At 51.7% G+C, this 6,476-nt stretch overlaps 1 pseudogene; it reads right to left on the reverse strand.

Moving 5' to 3' along the window:
* Positions 1-2,905: 2,905 nt before the first annotated feature.
* On the reverse strand, positions 2,906-6,184 carry LOC120640244 (annotated as a pseudogene).
* Positions 6,185-6,476: the final 292 nt, after the last annotated feature.

The raw sequence follows: 6,476 nt of genomic DNA on the forward strand, positions 1-6,476 counted from the left end.
GGAGTTCATCGAGTACCTCCAGATAAATATCTTTGATCTGGAATGCAAAGTGAACCATTATGAGGAAGTGAGCGAGGAAAACAAAGTCGACGAAGATGATGATACCAGCAATGCTGCCGGTTCACAGGATGAACCATGCACTATTCCTTACTGCAACTGCCCTTGTCACAAGAAGAAGGGCCCTGCGCCTCCGGCACCACCGCCTGCACCACCTGTAATGGGTGGATACTGCGGAGAAGGCTCAACGCAGTTTGCTACGTGGGGATACGGCTACTAGGACTACCCTAGTGCTAGTGACATGCTGCATCGTTGTGTTTGTTGTGTTTTTTTTTTAAAACTACATAAGGCATGTTAGGTTAGTCCAGAATCTGTTTACCGTAGTTTGCAACGGGTTCTGCCATGCCATTGCATGTGTGATGTGTGTTTCATTATCGTTGTATTATGATGTAAACTTGATGGTTCACATTATGTAATGCATTTCTTAATTCTTATTTCTTATCGTTATATTAATTAAATGTGTGCTTTTTAGTATTCTAGTGACATGAAAAGCTCCGAAAATATTAAGGACAAGTTCAAAGATTTCATAGATTTCCGGCTCCAACTGCAAATTAATGGTAAAAGTTACAACACACAGAGTCGAGCTCTCAACTGAAAACATAAACAACTAATTGCAGTGGCATGTGCATGCGACAAAGTAATTTCTTGTTGCATCTAAACCTACCATGCCTTATGGAATGTAAAATGCCGGAATTACATGGTACTACTCTACTGAGTGCACCGAGAATATTTGCCCTTCCTAATTGCTTCGGGGCCGGCTTCCTTCGCACGACGTGCCCTCTCTCGCTTTATCTCCCTGTCAGCTTCACGTTCGGCCGCCGCCTTACGATCCACCTCCTCCATCCTCTTGCGGATCTTTTCTTGCTCTTTCTTGCGCTTCTCCTCTTGCTGTTCCTCGTGCTTCATTCGGCGCCAACGTTCTGCAGCTCACCTTGTTTGTTGTTCCACAAAGTCTTTTGCCTGCTGCGACTGCACGGTGTCGAACCACTGCATAAAATCACAAAGAGGCGGAGGAGACTTTGTCCAACAAAAGTTAGAATCATAACTCAATGTTAGGTCACAAAGAAAAATAGCGTATGTTGTCCTGCTACATTGGTCCGGTCTTTGCCGTATCGCTTAGGTGGATCATATTCGTAGTTCTCACACATAAAGAACCTCATGCCGTAGTCATCTCCTAAAACCTCAGATTGCATGAACTTGCATAACGAACCGCAGAAGCACATTGGCACATCAATTCCTTCAGGTACGGTGGCTTCACACTTGCTCCACGAAATATAGGTTGATCCTGTTGAAGACATTGGCGCTATAGTGTGGTGCGCCAAATGACAAACAATGATTTAAATAATGCACATATCGTATACCAAATCGATGCGTGAAAATATAGCTACTGTCATAATTCTATTGTCTTATGCTGCAATATCAATACGGTACTGTCATAATTCTATTCTAATGCATAATTAATTTAAAAACAAGTCTGTAATAGTACTCAAATTGTAATACTAAACAAGTGTTCTAAAGCACCAAATCTAATTCAGCTAATCCGCTAATTAAACTAAATTGTGATACAATATCAACGGATTCATACGGAAGTTACCGGTAGATCACAAGTGCGGAATTCGGCAAAGCTTCGCCGTATTTCTTCTCCTCACCCCTCTCTTTTTTTCTGAATTTTTAAGCTCAAATGACAAGGGAATGGCGGCCATGGCTTATATAGGGGGAGGACCCTGTCGCCCCTGGGGTGGGCGACAGGCCCCTGTCGCCCGTTGGGGGGGGCGACAGGCCCCTTGCATTTTTTTTTGGCTAGGGATCTCGTTGCAAATTTGAAGAAAAAAATTACACTTAGAGCCTGTCGCCTTATCCTTGTAGTTTTGAAATATTTCAAAACGGACATATATTTTTAAAATTTTGATTTTTTTTAAATATAAAAAAGAAAAAAGCGCGTCCGGCACGGATGCGCGCGGTGTTAGTTCGGTTGGGCTGCGTGAGGAAGCTCGGTTGGGCTGTTAATGGGCTCTAGTTGGCTCAGGCCCAAATTTAAATGAGGCCCTGAAATAACCGTGTGAAGAAAAAAAAAAGGAAAAAAAGGAAGTTGACCTTCCTGTTATGCATCTATAAAGCCCATTAGGCTCAAATTAGCTTCAACATGTTGAAAAAATAGTTCAACATTGAAAATAGTAGATTCAACATTTTTTACAGACTATTTCAACATCTCAAAAATATAGATTCAACGAACCAAAATTTAGATCAACATTTTTTTTCGGTTCATCTTCAACGGCGCCGGCGGGGAGTGGGGGCGGCGGTGTGCGGCGCACCAGCAGCACAACAGTCGCAGCGGCGGCGGCGGCAGTAGCCGGGCAGCGCAGCAAAGCAGCAGCACGCGCAGAGGCAGCAGCAGCATGCGCGGCGGCGCAGCAAGCATGTGCGGCAGCAGCAGCAGACCACCAGCAGCATGCACGGCAGCAGCAGTGCGGTAGCAGCACGTCGCAGCGGCAGCGCGCAGGAGCGGCGGGCGGGGCGGCGGCGGCGCATTGCGAGGAAGAAGGAAGGAAGAGGAAGAAGGTTAGGATTGAAAAGATCTAATGGTTGAGAAAATTTGCACGAATCTCAAACATTGAAAGGTGAAGAAGAAAAAAAAATTCGAAAGATGCATATGATCCCCCCACCAACCCGTCCCTTGCAGATTTTTAGCAGTGGCTTCATTTTTACCCTTGGCACTCAGCACTGGTATAGAAACAAACAAGTGCAAATGATGAAAAAAAACCGGTGACAAGCACAACCAAACACTGGGAACGTGCAAGACGCCAACACACTGTTTGCTGCATCCAGACAACAGTATTTTTCTCTCACACTAAACCAGCACCATCCAGCAGCCGCCAGCCAGCCAACAGTACTTTTCTCTCACAACAAATCAGCACCAGCCACTAGCCACAGCACAGCGAACAGAGTGACAGTCGAAGATGAGGCCATAAACAAATTTAACATAACATCCTGTCTGACAAATGTAAGAAAAACTAAGCAACATAATCCATAACACATGATATGTTGCAGAACTCATTCATTCAGTACTTGGTCCCCTTCACGGTAGCTCCTACCATGCTTGCTTCTTCCCATTCAGTACTTGATCTGCTTCATGATAGCTCCGACATTACTTGCTTCTTCCCCTCTATAGCAGAAACAAAAAATGGGAATGTCAAATGTAATAATTTATATCTTTTTAGATTAAAGAAAATCTCGGTCTTAAACATTCATAGGTGAATGTCTACGATCGCAAAAAAAAACATATCTGACCACATAGCCAGAAGCTTACATGAGTGCTTAGACTCTAAATCTCCAATCGAGAAATACAAAAGACAGAAAAGAAAGAAATTCTTGCTTCTTCCCACAATCTTCATCCAGTACTTGAAATTAAACAAGTGTGTTGGTGGTGGTAGCAATACCGTGCCTAACGGTCCTTGGAGCCATGTAGGAATGCGCTGAAGTCACTAGCCAGCAGAGAGGGCTCAAGCTGCGCCAAATTGTTCGTGGGGCTCTTTTTGGAGTACAGGACCCTGATCTGCACCAAGTCAAGGCGAGCCACATAATGGGCATTGGGCACCAGCTGCCTCCCGATAATCTGCCCGTAATAATCAGCCGTGTCCACGAACTCGATATCATTCAGAAAAGCGTAAACGATCCCATCTTCGTCCATGCTGAGGACAGGGAACATCGGGGCCTGCCCCGCGGCAGCCCCATCTCGCTGAAGCTCTCGCTTGCCCAGAGATCCCCCACACGCACGGCCGGGCCTTTTCTCCACTCCCTCAGATCGAGGGACAGAGCCCAGGTTTCCAGCACCACATCGCTGGACTTGGACAAGGAAACTTCAGTGTAGCCGAGCCGACCAGAGCAACGAACGTGAGGACGCCGCGGACGATGCCCATGGAACGAAACTCCTGCACCTTGCGCCCGAGACGGACATTGTTGGGCGTGTGTCAGTGGCGGATATAGGATTGGAACTTAGGGTATGTCATGTTAAAATTTCAACCTACAATTCGGTATTCGGTACAACCTAAAAAAATTCGGCACACAACAAAAAAATTACATGGGCAATTTGGTATGTAAGCAATTAGGTTCAATACTTGCATAGATTACAATATAAATAGTAGAAGCACATTAAGGCCCCGTTTGGAAGCCATGTTGGATTTTAGATGGATTCTCAAAATCTGGATTATGACTAAAATCTGAATGGTGCTGTTTGGATTCTTGGATTCTAGAATTAGATTTTATGGATTTTGGTTCATGAATACCTTCTATGCCCCTTTAGTATCTCTTTTCTCTTTGCCACCAAATGCAGCACTACATCCAACCAATACACATAAATCGGATCATGCAAGAATCAAGATATACGCAAACATTCAGACTTTCATGACTTGTGTAAATAAAAAGCAAATATCAAGTCACGATATAGAATAAATCCCCCCTGTGTGTCAGCGTGTGTTCATGTTTTGACTATGCAGTGCACAAGATCAAACTTCTTAATACAGTGATTGCCATTCTTAATCCACACAGTTTAACCCTCAACAGACAAGCTCCTTAATAGTTAATATAGAATTACGAGCAGTCCAATAGTTGCTGAATTCGTGCTGGCTTTAGCCACCGGCTAGAGCGATCCGTGCATTGCTGCTCATCTAGGATCGCATCGCAGAAAATGTTGTTGTCGTCCGCCGCCCACAGTCGTGTTGAGAAGGTGCGCCGAAAAAAAAGAAGAGGCGTTGACAGGGAGGGGCACCGGGGATGCCTGCCCGGTCGCCGTCTGGCCGTCGAATGCGCGGAGATGGGCAGCTTCGGCCGATCATCCACTGCTTGTATGCTCCATGCCAGGGCGAACCGGGTGGCGGCCCCTCGGACGCTTGGGCGGGGCCGACAACCTTGCCGGGACGGGCGACGCCTCAGGGGCCGCAGGCGGGGGCAGCACTGTCGGGGAGGAGAGCCGCTGAGGCGGGGACGGCCGCACGAACAGCCATGCGCTGGGAGAGGAGGCCGGGTCGTGTGTTGTCGGCACGGCCACGGCCGAGGAGGGGGATGGGCGTTGCTGGGGCTGCCGCGGCCGTAGTCGAGCGTTGGCGGCGCGGCAGCTGCTGGGGAGGGGGACGATGGCGCTGCGCCTTGCTGGCTGCGCACAGGGAGGGGCAGCTAGGCAGGACGAGGCAGACGCTGGCGGGCAGGGCCGGTAGCGGCGGCGGGGACGAGCGGCGGTGACCCGAGCGGCCTGTGGCTGAGGGGCATCCGGGGTGGGCCGGATGTTAGGGTATGCCATGGCATACCCGGACCATCCTGTAGGTCCGCCCCTGGCGTGTGCAGGGAGCGCCCCTGCGGCAGCGGGATGAAGCTGAACTCGGGCCCCCGGGGCGCGAACAGGTCGCAGATCAAGACGCCCGCGAGGAGATCCGCCCAGCAGACGCGAGAGCCCCCGAGCGCGAGCGCCATGTCGATGTGGAAGAAGCAGGTGGGCCCGCACAGCTCGGGAGGGAGCGGGAGGCGCGCCGCCGTCCGCGTCCATCCGTCGCCGCCGCTGCCCGAGTCCGAGTCCGGGCTCGCGGCGGGCGGCGACCGCCACAGGTAGAGCTGGGCGTCGGGGAGCCCCCCCGGGTGGTACGTGGTGACGAGCTCGGCGAGAACGTAGGCGCCCTCGTCCTTCCCTTGGCCGCGGCGCAGGATGGCGGCGCTATTCCCAAGGCACTTGATGGTGGGCACACGCGGAAACGGGAGGCCGGCGGCGGGCGGCTAGCTGAGGAACCGCGGAGAGGGAGCCGCTCGACGCGTCGTAAACCGGCTAGTATCCAGTCCGAAGGTAGCCACCGTTGCCAGGTCGGTACCTGTCGGTGTAGAGGACGACGACGAGGCCCCTGTCGGTGCTCGAGATCGTGCCATCGTGCACGCTTTGCATCGGGTGGGCGGGAATCCCCCGCAGCATGGACAGGCGGGTTGCTTCAGGGGGGTCGGCAACGGCCGGATGCGGCTCCATGGCCGCCACATCCTCTTCCACACTCGGCTCTCGGATCGATCCGCCGATTGCGGCTGCTGCTTTGCCGGCGCCTCCGGCGAAAACTCCTGCATCAACAAACTTCACGTGGCGGTCGAGCAAGACCCATGGAGGTATAGCTGGCCAACTGGGCCGAGCCCGTTGGGCCAGCACGAGCCCGGCCCAAGAAAGCACGGCACTAACCCGGTCCGGCCCGGGAGCATGCGGGCTAGTGCCGGGCCCGTGCCAGGTGCCGGGCTGTGCCTGGACCGCGATCACGGCCCGCGACACTAGCACGGGCCCGGCCCGACAGAGGCGGCGGCACGGGAAGGCACGGCCTCGGCCCGTGAGGCACGGAGGCGGCCCGATGGGGCACGGCCGCAGCCTCCCCCCGCGCCCCCGGTGACCGTTGGATCAGCTC

This window comes from Panicum virgatum, chromosome 7K, assembly GCF_016808335.1.
Source record: "Panicum virgatum strain AP13 chromosome 7K, P.virgatum_v5, whole genome shotgun sequence".
NCBI classification, from domain to species: Eukaryota; Viridiplantae; Streptophyta; class Magnoliopsida; order Poales; family Poaceae; genus Panicum; species Panicum virgatum.